The sequence below is a fragment of the Schistocerca americana genome, chromosome 6, assembly GCF_021461395.2.
Source record: "Schistocerca americana isolate TAMUIC-IGC-003095 chromosome 6, iqSchAmer2.1, whole genome shotgun sequence".
In the NCBI taxonomy this organism is placed as follows: Eukaryota; Metazoa; Arthropoda; class Insecta; order Orthoptera; family Acrididae; genus Schistocerca; species Schistocerca americana.
In genome coordinates this window covers 57,462,926-57,481,729 of record NC_060124.1, presented here as the reverse complement: position 1 = coordinate 57,481,729, position 18,804 = coordinate 57,462,926, and the positions used below count along the sequence as shown (strand labels likewise).

Sequence of the window (18,804 nt, the reverse complement as noted above, 5' to 3'; positions counted from 1 at the left end):
CTCTGGCCATGAGCTTTTATTATGCGCAGTATGAATCGAATCTGAATTTCACAATTGGCGGCCTCCCCTTGTAAGAGTTGCACAAATATTTGATAACATCTGCATCAGCATAAAATCGAACAATATTTTATATTTTTACGTTTGTGTGCAATCTCTCGATCCGCATCTGAATCGTTGAAGGATATGTAAAGTCACAGATTATCTGTCCAGCAGAGTCACCTGGCAAAGAAGGGACAGAATCCAATCCCAGATAGATCTCGCGAGTCCTTCACTAGGCAAATAAATGTTGTATCGTATCGGCGTCGTTCACCGGAATACACAAAGGTAATGATAATACGACATGGTCGCGAATTAAACAGTGACCCGAATATAGAACAGATTTCCTTTACTTTACGTCTGTGGTCACAAATTTTTTGTCATCAGACTACCGGTTTCGGTCTACAATGATCATCATCAAGTATATTTTATAAGAAACATGTTTTTATAAAACAGATCTGAAGATGGTCATTATAGACTGAAACCGATAGTCTGATGACAAAAAAATTGTGACCATAGACGCAAAGTAAAGGAAATTTACAAATAGATTTACTTCATATTCCTACTTGCAGCCGTGTCAATCAATAGGCTAACTACATTCGATAGCGGATGAGTCAGTGGTGACGCGGGGAGGTGCAGCCAACAGCCGTATTCAGGCACACAGATTCTTTTCTTGCGCAGAAGATCGCTGCCAACGATGCCGGGCCCTGAAGAACCTGAACTTTGGGGATAACTTTCTGCCAGAAAGCAGCAGCGGCGATAGTAGGAGACGTGTTGGGAGTGGCCGCCGCTAGAAAAGTTAGGGCGCTCGTTAACTTCATTCTGGGAGGCAGAAACGAGGCGAAAAGTTTCCACGTTGGATTTTCGCATTCTGTTGCCATCCACTTGTCAGCCCGTGCTCCTTAGCTGGGTGGTACGAAGCATGAGCTGTTGCCCGTCTACAAACGAGACGTAAAAGTAGCAAAACTTGAGGTACCACCTGTGGTTTACCTTATCTTATAAAAGCCAATAGAAAAATCAATTAATAACAAGGAAGATACCATGTATGGACTCTCAAAAGTTTTTCATACCTTCAGACTATGGTTTATTGGAAAAAACGGTGAAATTGAAGTCCTAATAATTCTTGCTTCTAGAGGTACTGTTGTGAACTAAAAAAATGGTTCAAATGACTCTGAGCACTATGGGACTCAACTGCTGAGGTCATTAGTCCCCTAGAACTTAGAACTAGTTAAACCTAACTAACCTAAGGACATCACAAACATCCATGCCCGAGGCAGGATTCGAACCTGCGACCGTAGCGATCTTGCGGTTCCAGACTGCAGCGCCTTCAACCGCACGGCCACTTCGGCCGGCTTGTTGTGAACTGGCAGGAGCCAATTCACGGGGTTTGGAGGAAGCCGAAAGGCACGCGTTTAAGCTCACGCAGGCTGGCGTGAGGTCTGGAACAAGTCAGAGAAATAAGACTAGCAAAACAGGAGGTAACTGGTAGAATACTTAACTTTAATCCACAAGTGGTGAACATCCCTTTTGACTGTACATGCTTCACAAGATAAATATCAACTGAATACGGCGCCTTGCTAGGTCGTAGCAAATGACGTAGCTGAAGGCTATGCTAACTATCGTCTCGGCAAATGAGAGCGTAATTTGTCAGTGAACCATTGCTATGAACGTCGGCTGTACAACTGGGAGGAGTGCTAGGAAGTCTCTCTAGACCTGCCGTGTGGCGGCGCTCGGTCTGCAATCACTGACAGTGGCGACACGCGGGTCCGACGTATACTAACGGACCGCGGCCGATTTAAAGGCTACCATCTAACAAGTGTGGTGTCTGGCGGTGACACCACAGGTACACTATGTGATCAAAGTATCCGGATACCTGGCTGAAAATGACTTGCAAGTTCGTGGCGCCCTCCATCGGTAATGCTGGAATTCAATATGGTGTTGGCCCACCCGCAGCCTTGATGACAGCTTCCACTCTCGCAGGCATACGATCAATCAGGTGCTGGAAGGTTTTTTTGGGGAATGGCAGCCCATTCTTCACGGAGTGCTGCACTAGGAGAGGTTTCGATATCGGTCGGTGAGGCCTGACACGAAGTCGGCGTTCCAAAACATCCCAAAAGTGTTCTATAGGATTCAGGTGAGGACTCTGTGCAAGCCAGTCCATTACAGGGATGTTATTATCGTGTAACAACTCCGCCACAGGCCGTGCATTATGAACAGGTGCACGATCGTGTTGAAAGATGCAGTCGCCATCCCCGAATTGCTCTCCGACAGTGGGAAGCAAGAAGGTGCCTAAATATTAATGTAGGCCTTTGCTGTGATAGTGCCGTGCAAAACAACAAGGGGTGCAAGCCCTCTCCACGAAAAACACGACCACACCATAACAGCACCGCCTCCGAATTTTACTGTTGGCACTACACACGCTGCCTGACGACGTTCACCGGGCATTCGCCATACCCACACCCTGCCATCGGATCGACACATTGTGTACCGTTATTCATCACTCCACACAACGTTTTTCCACTGTTCAATCGTCCAATGTTTACGCTCTTTACATCAAACGAGGCGTCGTTTGCCATTTGCGGCGTGATCTGTGGCTTATGAGCAGCCGCTCGACCATGAAATCTAAGTTTTCTCACCTCCCAACTAACTGTCATAGTACTTGCAGTGGATCCTGATGCAATTTGGAATTCCTGTGTGATGCTTTGGATAGGTGTCTGCTTATTACACATTACGGCCGTCTTCAACTGTCGGCGGTCTCTGTCAGTCAACAGACGAGGTCGGCCTGTACACTTTTGTGCTGTACGCGCCCTCTTCACGTTTCTACTTCACTATCACATCGGAAAAAGTGAACCTAGGGATGTTTAGGAGAGTAGAAATCTCGCGTACAGACGTATGACATAAATGACACCCACCCGACCACATTCGAAGTCCGTGAGTTCCGCAGAGCGCCCCATTCCGCTCTCTCACGATGTCTAAAGACTCCTGAGGTCACTAATATGGAGTACCTGGCAGTAGGTGGCAGCTCAATGCACCTAATATGAAAAACGTATGTTTTTGGATGTGTCCGGATACTTTTGATCACATAGTGTATTAGAGAGACAAAAAACCTCGCTTCCGACCAAAAAACCTTACAAAGAAAACATATTTTCAGAAATTAAATTTTGAACGAGTAGAGCTTTTAGAGTTAGAAATAAACCCGATTGAGAGATACAAGGGTGCACAAAAATAAAAACGACAAACGCAACACATTATCATGCCTAATACAGTGCAGCAAAACGGCTGGCATTCAAAACAGCTTCCAGTCGTCTCTCAATGGATAAATACAGCTCCTGTGTGGTTTTCTAGGGAATCTTACACAATTCTTCCAGCAAAGCAGTGACCAGTTCCTGTAACGATGACGTATGTCGACAGCAATCAAGCACCCTTCTCTTCACAGTAATCCACAAATGGCCGGTGGTAATGCGACAGTTCATCCTCGTGCTCAAAACCAGTCTTGAAGAATGTGAGCTGTGTAAAGAGGAGTATCCTGTCGTCCTAGAAAACAGCATCACCAATGAGGAAGAATCATTGTCCCATGGGGTGGGCCTGGTCAGCCAAAGTGGTCGCATAACCCTTGCCAGTAACGTGACCTTTTAGAGTGACCATGGAGCCCATGGAATACCACGAAATGGCTCCCCAAATCATCACCGAGCCCCAGTCACGTTCCACTCTTCGTACGTAAAGTCGGCCAGAAGCGGGAAACAGTGTGAAACTAGAGTCATCCGACGAAATAGCATCCTTCCATTGCTCTACGGTCCAGGTTTTATTGCATCGGCACCACGTTTTTCTGTTATGGCAACTTGCATCACTGATGAATGGTTTTGAAATTCCAGCTCGCCCTGCACTTCCCTACTTATGGGACTCCCATCGTTTTGTTTTGTTGCAGACAGGATTCGCGAGTGTGAAATTCACTTCTGTAGTGCCTTTTGCAGCTATATTTTTCGTGACAGTCCTCTTCGACGCCCGACAGTCACGATCACTCGGCACAGACTTCGCCCGCGTTGTTACTTAGCGGATGATATTTTTTCGCTTTCTTATGAGCGGTATAAATCTTCGACAGGATACTCTTGAAATCCCAAACACATTGGCTCCCTTGGTTACGAAAATGGCTCTGAGCACTATGGGAATTAACACCTGAGGTCATCAGTCCCCTAGAACTTGGAACTACTTAAACCTAAATAACCTAAGGACATCACACACACCGTGCGGTTCTAGGCGCTCCAGTCCGGAGCCGCGCTGCTGCTACGGTCGCAGGTTCGAATCCTGCCTCAGGCATGGGTGTGTGTGATGTCATTAGGTTAGTTAGGTTTAAGTAGTTCTAAGTTCTAGGGGACTGATGACCACAGTAGTTGAGTCCCATAGTGCTCAGAGCCACATCACACACATCCATGCCCGAGGCAGGATTCGAACCTGCGACCGTAGCGGTCGCGCGGTTCCTGGCTGAAGCGCCTAGAACCGCCCGGCCACCGCGGCCGGCCTCCCTTTGTAAGACCTTCGGTACACACACCATCAGATTATTTGACTCGTCGCTCTAACAAAGTAGGCGAGTGTCAGCAATATGTCTCGTGGTCTTATCGTGGCGTGTTTATCTTCTGCCGTTAGGTCAGGCGGCAGCAATGCCACTTGCACGCTTAGAGTAGCAGATTGACGGTGACCAACTTTAAACAGAACTTGGTTAATTTTCACACATATTTATTAAAATAATAAAAAGCATAGAAATTACTTCGCGCGACTGCTACGGCCGCAGGTTCGAATCCTGCCTCGGGCATGGATGTGTGTGATGTGCTTAGGTTAGTTAGGTTTAAGTAGTTCTAAGTTCTAGGGGACTGATGACCGCAGATGTTATGTCCCATAGTGCTCAGAGCCATAGAAATTACTTAACTTGATTCTGGATGCTGTTCACAATTGACAATCTGAAGTTCCTTTGGTCTAGGTACGTTAATCTTATTCTCACATATCTCTGATACTTGACAAAGTGTCTATTCCTTTAGCTTCATGGCTATGTACAGGAATATGATAATCTTATTAGGTGCAGACTGAAACTTGACTATAGACTGGTAAAGACTAATGCAGACTGTTTGAGACCGGTGCAGACAAATGCAGACTAATGCAGACTGACTAATCGGAGGTCTGTACACTCGTTATAATACCCCGCGTGTTCATGTATCACTGCGCGAATGTGATCCGCGAGGAGAATAGGTTCTACATTAGCAGCACTCTCATTGGCTGCGTTACATATTTATACGCGGATCAGCGGAAGCAGAATTTGGTCCGTCTCTATGGCAGCGCCATCTCGTAGTGTGGAGACGGACGAGCGCTGCGCCTGCGCTGTTGTGCTTAGCGGGGTGCGTCTATTGGGAAAGTTGTGTACGCACTGACTATGTGGAACTATGTACACAACACTTATGAACAGCAATAATTTGTCCACGTTCGAATCCACTTAGCTCTGACATAATGCCGTCACGACTGACACCGTGTAATGCATTGTGGGCTTTACACGGGCGCCATTTGTGGTCAAATATCACAGCGCAACTGCAGGCTTGGCTATCATCTGCCTTTATGTTCAAACATGCATCTCTCGTCGCTTTTCCACATTTTTGTCCAACTCCCACAAAACCGCGGTCTATCGGGAAGCAGCAGAAATGGTTCTTCTGGGTACTGATTTCTCAGGATCTATGCACCCAAATTGCGTGAAAATGTAATCACATGTCAGTTCTAGTATAATATATTTGTCCAATGAATACTCGTTTATCATCTGCATTTCTTCTTGGTGTAGCAATTTTAATCGCCAGTAGTGTACTTAAACCTAACTAACCTAAGGACATCACACACATCCATGTCCGAGGGAGGATTCGAACCTGCGACCGTAGCAGTCGCGCGGTTCCGGACTGAAGCGCCTAGAGCCGCTCGGTCACCGCGGCCGGCCTGGTGGTCCCTTTTATGTTCTGCTGCCATACAATAACGACATCCCACACTGTACCTCCGCGAGTAGCTGCACTTACCTATCACCATATGGTATTTTCCCCCGTAAAGGTGGTAGCAGCTGGAGTCTCTTACCGTATTCCACCACTGCGGAAACTGCCCGAAGTCGCTCCGTCTTTCGGACGTGAAGGACAGGCAACGGCAAACCGCCTGCCACGTACGTGGTGACGGCTCCCCATGAACCCCCGCGCCCTGTTTTGTTTTGTATCCGGGTGACAGCGCGGCGGCGCGCGACCTGGGCGCCCCCTTCTCTGTTTCCCTGTTTGTAATTTAATTCCGCCGCCGGCCGGGGCCATTAAGCCGCCGGAACCCCGCTGCCTTCTGCCCTTCTGCCCGCTGCCGGCCCCGAGGAACGCACGTGCGCGGGCCGCAGCAGAACAAACACTCGGCCACGTCCGACCACGCCCGTCGCTCTAAATATAAAATAATGACTAAAAAGTAATCTTAAAGCCTACAATCGTAATCTCCTGGAAAGATAACACTGTTCAGTCATGGGTAAACCTACACCAAACAGTACGACCTGCGGCTTGTTAACTTTTTTCCTATATTACCAAATGGCTAACCAGGGGGCATAATCTCAATTGCAGGTTGCCTCTGTAACAGCTTCTAGGAGGCATAGAAACTGATGTAGTCCGCAGCTCGTGGTCGTGCGGTAGCGTTCTCGCTTTTCACGCGCGGGATCCCGGGTTCGATTCCCGGCGGGGTCAGGGATTTTTCTCTGCCTCGTGGTGACTGGGTGTTGTGTGCTGTCCTTAGGTTAGTTAGGTTCAAGTAGTTCTGAATTCTAGGGGACTGATGACATGTTAAGTCCCATAGTGCTCAGAGCCATTTGAACCACTTTGAAGAAACTGATTTACAATATTTTACTGCCCGAATTTAAAAATTTAAAGTGCGATCATTATCTACTCATCACACCTTATTTTAAAGATTTACCACAAAAAGCATTACAGTTACAAACTGTGTTTGTCTCTTGAAGCTGTGTAGCTTACAGTGCCAAAATTATCCACACAATATACATCCAGTACGTGAGAATAAGAGCACTTTGCAACGCCCAGCAAACTGTACACATAACTTCTAGGCTTTATGAATGTTAATGTCATTCACACTCCCCTCAGAAATTTCGCTGTTGTGGAGTAAAACTGCAGCAGTATGCATAACATCCTAATTTATTTCCAGAATGAGATTTTCACTCTGCAGCGGAGTGTGCGCTGATATGAAACTTCCTCACAGATTAAAGCTGTGTGCCGGGACCGAGACTCGAACTCGGGACCTTTGCCTTTCGTGGGCAAATGCTCTACCAACTGAGCTACCCAAACACGACTCACGACCCCCCCCTCACCCCCACCCCCTCACAGTTTCAATTCTGTCAGCACCTCGTCTCCTACCTTCCAAAATTCACAGAAGCTCTTCTGGTAGAGCACTTGCCCGCGAAAGGTCCCGAGTACGAGTCTCGGTCCGGCACACAGTTTTAATCTGTCAGGAGGTTTGATCCTAATTTATTGCTTCTTCACCACTAGCTCCATTCGCAACACATTTTTCAGACAGTATCCTCATGTACCACTGAATGTCCCTGCCAAATTATAACACTGTGCGGTACATACGAGTGTCTGTTGAAACGTTATGCGCCCGAATTTTTTATTCTGTCCTCAGTGTTGGTTGACGTGTTACAGTGAGATAATAAATGCCAGAGGAAACGTCCTAATATCGTATCGGTCTTCCTTTTTCCCGACTTAGTGAAACAACACCATGTGGCAAGGGGTCAGCAAGACTTTAAAAAGTTCCCTGTAGAGATGTTGAGCCCCTGTTGCAGTCCATAATTGAGAAAGTGTTGCCGGTGCAGGATTTTGTGCACGAACTGACCCCTCGATTACGTCCCATAAATGCTGATGGGAATCCTGTCGGACGATCTCTGAGGCCAAATCATTTTCTCGAATTGTTCACAATATTCTTCAGACCAGTCGGGAACAATTGTTGATGTTCATCTTATATCCTTTCAAGACACTGTCCATTCCGTTCAACTGCTCTTCCAAGTCCTTTGTTGTCTCTGATAGAATTACAATATCGTCGGCGAACCTCAATGTTTTTTATTTCTTCTCCATGGATTTTAATACCTACTCCGAAATTTTCTTTTGCTTCCTTTACCGCTTGCTCAATATACAGATTGAATAACATCGGGGAGAGGCTACAACCGTGTCTCACTCCCTTCCCAACCACTGCTTCCTTTTCATGTACCTCGACGCTTATAACTGCCATCTGGTTTCTGTACAGCCGGCCGGAGTGGCCGAGCGGTTGTAGGCGCTACAGTCTGGAACCGCGGGACTGCTACGGTCGCAGGTTCGAATCCTGCCCCGGGCATGGATGTGTGTGATGTCCTTAGGTTAGTTCGGTTTAAGAAGTTCTAAGTTCTAGGGGACTGATGACCTAAGCAGTTAAGTCCCATAGTGCTCAGAGCCATTTGAACCGTTTGTTTCTGTACAAATTGTAAATAGCCTTTCGCTCCCTGTATTTTACCCCTGCCACCATCAGAATTTGAAAGAGAGTATTACAGTCAACATTGTCAAAAACTTCCTCCAAGTCTACAAATGCTAGGTGGGTTTGTCTTTCCTTAATCTATGTTCTACGATAAGTCGTAGGGTCAGTATTGTCTCTCGTGTTCCAGTATGTCTACGGAATCCAAACTGATCTTCCCCAAGGTCGGCTTCTACCAGTTTTTCCATTCGTCTGTAAAGAATTCGCGTTAGTATTTTGCACCTGTGGCTTATTAAACTGGTAGTTCGGTAATTTTCACATCTGCCAACACCTGCTTTCTTTGGGATTGGAATTATTATATTCTTCTTGAAGTCTGGGGGTATTTCGCTGTCTCATACATCTTGCTCACTAGATGGTAGAGTTTTGTCAGGACTGGCTCTTCCAAGGCTGTCAGTAGTTGTAACGGAATGTTGTCTACTCCCGGGGCCTTGTTTAGACTTAGATCTTTTTCAGTCCTCTGTCAAACTCTTCACGCAGTATCATAACTCCCATTTCATCTTCATCTACATTCTCTTCCATTTCTATAATATTGTCCTCAAGAACACTGCCTATGTATAGACCCTCTATATACTCCTTCCACCTTTCTGCTTTCCCTTCTTTGCTTATAACTGGGTTTCCATCTGAGCTCTTGATATTCATACAAGTAATTCTCTTTTCTCCAAAGGTCTCTTTAATTTTCCTGTAGGCAGTATCTATCTTACCCCTAGTGAGATAAGCCTCTACATCCTTACATTTGTCCTGTAGCCATCCCTGCTTAGCCATTTTGCACTTCCTATCGATCTCATTTTTGAGACGTTTGTATTCCTTTTTGCCTGCTTCATTTACTGGATTTTTATATTTTCTCCTTTCATCAATTAAATTCAATATTTGTTTTGTTACCGAAGGATTTCTACTAGCCCTCGAATCAGCTACTTGATCCTGTGCTGCCTTCATTACTTCATCCCTCAAAGCTATCCATTCTTCTTCTACTGTATTTCTTTCCCTCATTCCTGTCAATTGTTCCCTTATGCTCTCCCTGAAACTCTGTACAACCTCTGCTTTAGTCAGTTTATCCAGGTCCCAATTTCTTACAGGGTGTCCAGAAAAGGACTCCCTGATTTCAAAATTTAATATCTCGAAAACAAAGACCGATAGCGGAATGCAGTAAACGGTATGTTTATTGTGAAAGCTGTAAGAAGTTTATACAGCAGTTTGAAATAATAGTTACAAAACCTGCTAATAGATGGCGCTGTAATCGCCATACGTAATGTCTAGTATAAATAGTGATCCGAAGCCCAGAGCGATCAGTTCCACTATTGAAACGTGAAAGGAGGTTAGCGTACCGAAGGAAGAGATTAAAATCATGTACTCCATTGAACAACGCGTTTTTCTGGTGCTAGAGTACCACAGGTTAGAAGAGAGTCCTACGGCAACAAGGCGAAGTTTTCAAGCACGATTTAATGTTCCAAAAGGACCCGATGCGAAAACCATTCGTACGCTCTTCGCAAAATTTCAACGAACAGGCAGCGTAACTGATGATCTAGGGGGGCATGTTGGCTGCAAGCAATCCGCAGTTACACCTGAAAATATCGCCACAGTTTCTGGAATTATTCAGCGAAATCCAATGTCATCCGTCCGTAGAACTGCATCTGAGACAGGTTTGAAGCGTTCCAGCACGCAGAAAATACTGAGAAAGAGCCTACACATGTTTCCATTCAAAATTCAAACGCACCAGGCCATACCCGTACGAGCTGTGCAACAAAGGGTTGCCTTTGCTAATCAGATGCTCACAATGATTGATAGTGAAGGATTTGATGTTGGCTGCATCTGGTTTACAGATGAAGCACACTTCCACCTGAATGAATAAGCAGAAATGGCGATTTTGGGGTTCCGAAAAGCCATATTGGTGTGAAGCGAAACCCCTGTATTCTCCTAAAGTTACTGTGGGCTGCAGTATGCAGCAGAGGCATTATTGTCCCTTTTTTCATTCGAGAAACGGTCACTGGTGCACGTTACGTTGCAATTTTGGAACAATTTGTCGCCACACAGCAAGCGTTAGAGGATCGACCAGGTACTGAATGGTTTATGCAAGATGGAGCCCGACCACATCGGACCGAACAAGTGTTTCGCTTTCTTGAGGAATACTTCGGGAATCGAGTCATTGCTTTGGAATATCCCAAATTTAATGGTGCAGGCATGGATTGGCCTCCATATTCGCCGGATTTGACTCCCTGTGACTTTTTTTTTTTGTGGGGCACAGTGAAAGACATGGTCTACCCGAAGCATCCCGCCACGCTGGACGAGCTTGAATCGGCAATCTCTGTGGCATGTGAATCCATTTCGGTTGAGACACTACGAAATGTGATGGCGAATTTCGTTCTTCGTTTGCGACACCTCTGTAGTGCCAATGGTGAACATTTTGAAAACATTGTTGTGATTGTTTGCAAAGATTGCTTTCATACGATTATTTCACTTATGTATGCTGATATGAGCTGTACAGCGTACAGCGCCATCTGTTAGCAGCTTTTGTAACTATTATTTCAAACTGCTGTATAAACTTCTTACTCGGAATAATGCTCCGGGCAACGACTCCATAAGCAACACCGATTTGAAACAGTTGCCCAGGAAGCCAACTGTGCTCCTTACCCGAATTCTCAACAGCTGTCTTCTGCAGGGATATTTTCCTACGGCATGGAAGACGGCTCGAGTAGTACCAGTACCCAAGCCAGGTAAAGACCCAGCAGAACCCAACAGTTACCGGCCAATTAGCCTCTTGCCGATCCTTGGCAAGGTGCTCGAGAGAGTGCTGTTGAAGAGGCTCCGTTCTGAACGACAGACTCCAAATAGCTGACCAATTTATCCCATGGTCGCCGGGAGTGAAGTATCTCGGTGTCTACCTTGACAAAAACTTACTCTTTACGCAGCATATTGACGACAAGAAGACGGCAGCCCAGAAGATGGCCAGGTCATTGATTCCGTTCCTGAAGAGTAAGGATCTCAACCCTAAGACTAAACTCCAATTGTATAAGGCAACAGTGGAACCCACAATGTTGTATGGCTCCACCTCGAGGGGAACTACGTGCGTCTCCAACTACAACAAACTCCAAGCGCTGCAAAACATTTGCTATCGATGGATCACAGGAGCTCCATGGTGGACAAGAAACGTCGACATCCGCACCGCACTCCACGAGACTATACACGAGAAGGTCGATGACAAGGCTCTACGAGTTTTTGACAAGATCGATGCCCTTAGGGACGAAGTTCGACAATTAGAATCGGTAGGAACGGTAAACCCTGCAAGATGGCACAAGTATCGAGTACCGAAGTCAATAACGTTTCACCCCCCATAGGCAATCTGTCATAACACGAGGAAGCAGTCACACATAACAGCCTTGACACATTTCACCCTCCACAGGAGATAGACATCACCAAAGACAGCAGGCTAAAGGACCCATTGCGTACCCAAGCTTAACTGAATGTGTAATAAATAAAGTGTTTTCCTTTTATCCTTACATCCCATCCTAGAAGAATAAGTCATCAAGGATGATCTCTTCAGTCCACACCACACACTATAAAAAAATAAAAAATAAATAAACTTCTTACAGCTTTTACAGTAAACATACCGTTTAGTGCATTCCTCTATCGATCTTTGTTTTCGAGATATTTAATTTTGAAATCAGGGAGCCCTTTTATGGACACCCTGTAAATTCCCACCTTTTTGCAGTTTTTTCAGTTTTAATCTACAGTTCATAACCAATAGATTGTGGGCCGACCTCTCATAGCCAGTTCTAATTCTTACCAACAGTGATCGATGGGAAAGTAAGTGGATAAGTTTGCTCACGGAGTTGGTGGGAATAAAATGAAAATATTGTATAACTGCAAGCTGTTGCGCTGTCCAGACTGGAAGAGCTGACTCGACAGCCTGCTTTTGCGGCACGCTGGAGGCGGCCCGGTTTGTTAGCGACACAGCCAGCCTGGCCCCGGCCAAGTAGCGGGCTGGCGGCCGATGTGCCGTGGCGCGCCCTGCGGGAGCAGCCGGCAATTACGGCCAAGGCTGGCCGCGTGGCCGCCGCCGCCTCCTCTCTTAATGCGGGCCGTCATCTAATTAGCGAGGCCGGGCCGGGCCGTGCCGACCTGCGGGTAATTAGTCCCCGCCGCCGCCGCCAGGGCGCAGCGCGCGCGCGCCGCCTCGTTTCCTGCCGCCGCGCCGACCTGGCGCCCTGAGCGGAACGTGTGGCGCTGCCGTCTCCGCTGCGAGGCGCGCTCTGCCTCTCTTACCGCTTCCTGCGAAACTTCCCACCGGCTCTTTCCTCCTTCTCGTCCTCCGTGGCGTCACGTGTAGCAGGCGTCGGCCCTAGGGAGAGGGTGGTCACAGAGCTCTAACCCGACTCTCCCCGTCGCACCCCCCTCAGATTTAGTTATAAGTTGGCACAGTGGATAGGTCTTGAAAAACTGAACACAGATCAATCGAGAAAAAAGGGGAGAAGTTGCGTGGAATTATGAAAAAATAAGCAGAATATACAAAATGAGTAGTCCATGCGCAAGATAGGCAACATCAAGGATAGTATGAGATCAGGAGCGCCGTGTCCCGTGGTTAGCGTGAGCAGCTGCGGAATGGAGCACCATGGGACTCAACTTCTGAGGTCATCAGTCCCCTAGAACTTAGAACTACTTAAACCTAACTAACCTAAGGACATCACACACATCCATTTCCGAGGCAGGATTCGAACCTGCGACCGTAGCGGTCGCGCGGTTCCATACTGTAGCGCCTAGAACCGCACGGCCACTCCGGCCGGCAGATGTAGATGCAGATGCAGACTAGGGACACCATAGTTGTCCTCCTGGAAGGCTCCAGCGCCGTCGTGGAAGATATGTAACAAGAAACTTTGCATGTGACCCGTAATAATGGGCACATAGTCCACAGCTGTAACGGTTCGTTCATCTACTGCCATAGCTCGCGTAGAAGCACAGGTCATCAGTAACTGATGTCACGATCAACAGTATGCACTGAGCGGTGTGCTCCAAACCCTTGTGCCTGCATAAACATTGTGCTCTGTAAGCCTCTGACCTCCACGTTCTATGATGAGGGATGGACTTGCGACTACCCGCGGTTCCTCCGTCCTACAAAAACTTTTCACGGTTGCTCATGACAGCAGCACGCGAACCACCGTCCAGTTTCGCCATCACTAAGCCATTGCCAGGCTCTGGGCCGTAATTATCTACCCTGTCCAGAATGAGTGGAGCATTCCCTGATTTGCAATATCCGCTCCTTTGCCAAAGTCACTTATGACAGTAGATTTCATTTGAGGAATGTATTGTCGCTAGAATGTTTCGCCCTTGATCTCTCTCCTCTGCGTATATGTATCTCTGCACCGCGTCACGTGCTCGCAACCTTACTGGACAACATTCAGTCGCATAATGGGCAGTGGTTATAATGTTTTGTCTCAGCAGTGTATGACTATATAAATATATATATAGGCCGAAAGAAAAATGAAGAGGTTGAAAAAATCAGCCCTTGACCTAGGTTTCGATATATCTAAAATATCTTCTTCAGAAGGAGTGGGCCACGTGATGTAACAAGGCCTACTCCTTCTGAAGCAGGTATATTTAGAAATATCGAAACCCAGGTCTAGGGCTAATAAACATTTGTTTTGCGACTGGCTGGCTGATTTTTTCAATCTCTTCAGATCTATACAGCTCCTGATTTGCAGCTATGTTTAACCCTGTGGCACATAGCGTCCACTACAGTGGACAGCTGTTAATGGTCGCTTCTTTGGCATTTTCAGTGTCCTGAGGCTGCAAATGCGCACAGTTCACTGCAGTGGGCACTCCCTAATGGTGTCGTGTCCTGCATGCGTTTACAGCCTCGTGACTGATTAAAAACACCAGGGAAATGACCATCAAAAGTTGTCCACAGCAGTAAAATTCATGCACCACAGATTTTGAAAGAAAAACGTTCGAACGTAGATTGCTTTCTTCCACATACTACATGTTTCGGGAGTATCTTCCACGTTCAGGTGTGTAGCCGAATGGTTAGCATAGGATACCTTCGGTGCGAGGAGACCTGGGTTCGATTCCAGGTAGCCCGTCGGATTTTTCTATGGTAGGAAGGTCAGAAGAAGAGCTGCTTGAATGAAGAAGCTGGAACATCTCCAGGATTCAGCCAATGGCAATAACGGCTTGTGGGATTAGTGCTACGCTGATCAAATCTGCATCTATTACGCGTACTCGGCAAGCCACCTTAAGGTGTATTGCGGAGGGTACCCTGTACCCTACCAGTCAGTTCCTTTTCCGTTCCATTCGGAAACAGCGATGGGAAAACGACTGTCTATATGTCTCCGTACGAACCCTAATTCTCTAATCTTATTTTCCTGGTCCTTAAAATGGTTCAAATGGCTCTGAGCACTATGGGACTTAACACCTCTGGTCATCAGTCCCCTAGAACTTAGACCTACTTAAACCTAACTAACCTAAGGACATCAGAAACATGCATGCCCGAGGCAAGATTCGAACCTGCGACCGTAGCGGTCGCGCGGTTCCAGACTGCAGCGCCTAGAACAACTCGCGCACCCTGGTCGGCTCCTGGTCCTTACGCGAAGTGTACGTTGGCGGCGGTAGAATCATACTGCAGCGAGCGTAAAATGCCGTTTCTCTAAATTTTCTCAATAGTATTCCTCCAAAAGAATGTAGCCTCCCCTCCATTGATTCCCGTTTCAGTTTACGGAGCGTCTCCGTAATACTTACATGCTGTTCGAACCTAATGGTAACAAATTTGGCAGTCCGCCTCTGAGCTCCTTTGATACCTTCCTTTAATCCGACCTGGTGCGGATCCCAAACACTCGAACAGTACTCAACGATGGGCCGCCCTAGCGTATATGAGATCTTCTGTACAGATGAACCACGTGTTCCTAAAATTCTCCCAATAAACCCTGCTGCAGTCTTTACTAGCTCATTCCATTTCATATTACTTTGCAACGTTACGCCCACGCATTTAATCGACGTGACTGGTTCAAGTGGCACACAGACAATACTGTGTTCGAAATGGGTTTGTTTATCCAACTCATCCGCATTAATTTACGTTTTTGTATATTAAGAGCAAGCTGCCATTCATCGCACCAACTACAAATTTTGTTTAAGTCATCTTGTATTCTCCTGCAGTCACTCAACTTCTACTTCGTACCGTACACCAAAGCATTCACAAAAGAACTGCAGATTGCCCACCCTGTCCAACAGATCATTTTTGTATTTAGAAAAGAACAGAAAAAATGGTTCAAATGGCTCTGAATACTATGGGACTTAACATCTAAGGTCATCAGTCCCCTAGAACTTAGAACTACTTAAACCTAACTAACCTAAGGACTTCACACACATCCATGCCCGAGACAGGATTCGAACCTGCGACCGTAGCGGTCGCGCGGTTCCAGACTGCAGCGCCTAGAACCGCTCGACCACTTCGGCCGGCTCTGTGCTAAGGTCAACCGATGGTATGTTTGCACAATTCTCCTTGGTCAACAATATCTTAAATGCGAAATTTAAAGCTTCGGCTTCCACAATTAGACTGGCACTTGCACTGCAGCAGTCAGACAGTAGGATTATGCCTGAGGCCTAATCTGTCAGTGATGTTCGTGTGAGACACTTTCATAAAAATGTGACGTGAGAGATGTCAGCTCAGTGGTTAAGATGGCAGAGTTACGTCGAGTAATTTGTCCCTCGTGTCCCACAGAGTGAATTTCCCGCCACCGTCTCCTGTGTGACTTAGCACGAACGCACAGAGCTCCGACGTCGAGAGGAAAGGGCCGTTTCGGAATCCACGTATCGTGGAGCGATGTCCAGCGCGGATGGAGTGGGGCGACAGAAGTCAGATTGGTGGAGTGGCAGCTGCACAGCGCGGGGAGGTTGGGGCAGGGCATTACGCGCGCGGCGACCGGCGGCCGCTGCGAGGCTAAAAATAGGCGTCGGTGTCCGGCGCGCGGGGCGGACCAGCCCGGGCCGCGCAGCCAGCGCCACCTGCCGCCGCTGCTGACGTCAGCCGCAGCAGGCCAAACACCGCCCAGCCAGCGGCGGACCGGGCAAACGCGGCCGGCGCAAACAGAGAGCAGGCCCACCTGATCGCAGCTCCTCTGCGCTGTTCAGAGTGGACATAAATGGCCACTTACGCTCGACGAGTATTTCGCTACGAGGAATCCATAGAACTCGCCGCGCTACTTCTTCTGTTGAGGATAGGAGGGGGGGGGGGGGGGGTTAAAAATGATCGTGAGAGAATTTTGCTAACAGCGCACATTTGCATATGTTAGTTGATCTGGGGAAGGGGACCAAACAGCGAGGTCATCGGTCCCGTCGGATTAATGAAGGATGGGGAAGGAAGTCAACCGTGCCCATTCAAAGGGACCATCCCGGCATTTGCCTGAAGCGATTTAGGGAAATCACGGAAAACCTAAATGAGAATGGCCGAACGCGGGTTTGAACGGTAGTCCTCCCGAATGCGAGTCCAGTGTGTTAAACCACTGCGCCACTTCGTTCGGTGTTTGCGTATGTCTGGTATGGAAATGGAAATGAAATGCCATGCTTCTTGACAGAGCGTAGGGGAACGATGCGGGAGACCCGCACCGCCGTACTAGGCAAGGTCCTAATGGAGATGGTTTGCCGTTGCTTTCTTCCGACCGTAATGGAGATGAATGGTGATGATGAACACGACACAAGACCCCATTTTAAAATACCAAAGTTTGCCAGATAAATGACTAACCAAAGTACTTGCAGAACAATAAGAATTTTAGCAGCTTTACACGCAGGCGACAAAAGCCATTGGATAGCAATATGCTCATGTACAGATGCCAGTAGTATCGCGTACACAAGGTATAAAAGGGCACTGAATCGGCGGAGCTGTCACCAGTACTCGGGTGATGGTTCAAATGGTTCAAACGGCTCTGAGCACTATGGGACTTAACATCTGAGGTCATGTCCCCTAGAACTTAGAACTACTTAAACATAACTAACCCAAGGACATCACACACACCCATGCCCGAGGCAGGATTCGAACCTGCGACCGTAGCAGTCGCGCGGTTCCGGAGTGAAGCGCCTAGAACCGCTCGGCCACAACGGCCGGCTGTACTCGGGTGATTACGGCCGCACGAGGGAATTAACAAAAAAATCAATTGTGTGAAATCTTATGGGACTCTACTACTAAGGTCATCAATCCCTAAGCTTACACACTACTTAACCTAAATTGTCCTAAGGACAAACACACACACCCTTGCCCGAGGGAGGACTCGAACCTCCGCCGGGACCAACCGAGGGGATTAGCAGACTTTGAACGTGGAATGGTAGTTCGAGCCAGACGCATGGAACATTCCATTTCGGAAATCGTTAGTGAACTGGATATTCCGAGGTTTACAGTTGTAAGTAGACTGTATAGATTTTTTTTATTGGTAACGCCACATAGCGCTCTGTATGAAAATCACTGGCTGTGCTGTGTGCAGTCTGTGGCTAGTTTGCATTGTTATCTGCCATTGTAGCGTTGGGCAGCTGGATGTTAACAGCGCGTAGCGTTGCGCAGTTGGAGGTGAGCCGCCAGCAGTGGTGGTTGTGGGGAGAGAGATGGCGGAGTTTTGAAATTTGTAATACTGGATATCATGAACGGCTATAGATATATTATGACTATTAAGGTAAATACATTGTTTGTTCTCTATTAAAATCTTTCATTTGCTAACTATGCCTATCAGTAGTTAGTGTCTTCTGTAGTTTGAATCTTTTATTTAGCTGGCAGTAGTGGCGCTCGCTGTATTGCAGTAGTTCGAGTAACCAAGATTTTTGTGAGGTAAGTGATTTGTGAAACGTACAAGTTAATGTTAGTCAGGGCCATTCTTTTGTAGGGATTATTGAAAGTCAGATTGCGTTGCGCTAAAAATATTGTGTGTCAGTTTAAGCACAGTCATGTATAGTTGTTCAAAAGGGGACGTTTCACAGTGTCAAGAGTGTGTCGAGGATACCAAATACCAGGCATATCTCTCATCGTGGACAATTCAGTGGCCGATGGCATTCAGTGCAGTGGCGTTTACAGAGAGTTCTCACAAGGGAACCTCCCCATCGCACCCCCCTCAGATTTAGTTATAAGTTGGCACAGTGGATAGGCCTTGAAGAACTGAATACAGATCAATTGAGAAAACAGGAAGAAGTTGTGTGGAACTGTGAAAAAATAAGCAAAATATACAAAATTAGTAGTTCATGGGAAGATAGGCAACA

At 47.1% G+C, this 18,804-nt stretch overlaps 1 protein-coding gene and 1 non-coding gene across 2 annotated transcripts in view; one reads left to right on the top strand and one right to left on the bottom strand.

Moving 5' to 3' along the window:
• LOC124619955 overlaps window positions 1-18,804 on the top strand; it is a 615,134-nt gene that overhangs the window by 326,482 nt on the left and 269,848 nt on the right. The window lies entirely within an intron of this gene.
• On the bottom strand, window positions 7,300-7,378 carry Trnas-cga. The gene has a single exon. It is a non-coding gene; the product is annotated as a tRNA-Ser (tRNA).